We start from the raw sequence: 459 nt of genomic DNA on the forward strand, positions 1-459 counted from the left end.
GCCCTGGGGGGCCCAGCCGGGCACGCAGCCCACCGAGAGCGGCGGGGAGGGTCAGGGCTTGGGGCTTTCCGAGGACACCGGTGGATCCCGATGGAACACGCAGACGCTGCATCCCTGGAGAGCCAGGAGGGGCTTTACCGGAGTTACGGGGAAGGGGTTTCGTGGTTTAACTTCTCAGGGGAATCACGCCCGTGGCAGATCCCGCAGCTCCTGCCAGAGTTCACGTCAGGTCCGGTTCATTTTCCCTGGGGCAGGTTTTTACCCTGCAGTGCAGGAGGTGAAAATTTCACAATCCATCTCACGTTATTCCCCACCCCCTGGAGAGCAGAGCAGTGACACCCAGAGCCACCCAGTGTCCTGGGCTGAGGACACCCAGTGCTGGTGAGCGCTGTGGGGGCAGGATGGGCTGATGCAGCCACGGCACTGTCACCAACTGAACCCCCTATTCTATACCCATAT

Source organism: Buceros rhinoceros, unplaced genomic scaffold, assembly GCF_000710305.1.
Source record: "Buceros rhinoceros silvestris isolate BGI_N320 unplaced genomic scaffold, ASM71030v1 scaffold19984, whole genome shotgun sequence".
Taxonomy (NCBI): Eukaryota; Metazoa; Chordata; class Aves; order Bucerotiformes; family Bucerotidae; genus Buceros; species Buceros rhinoceros.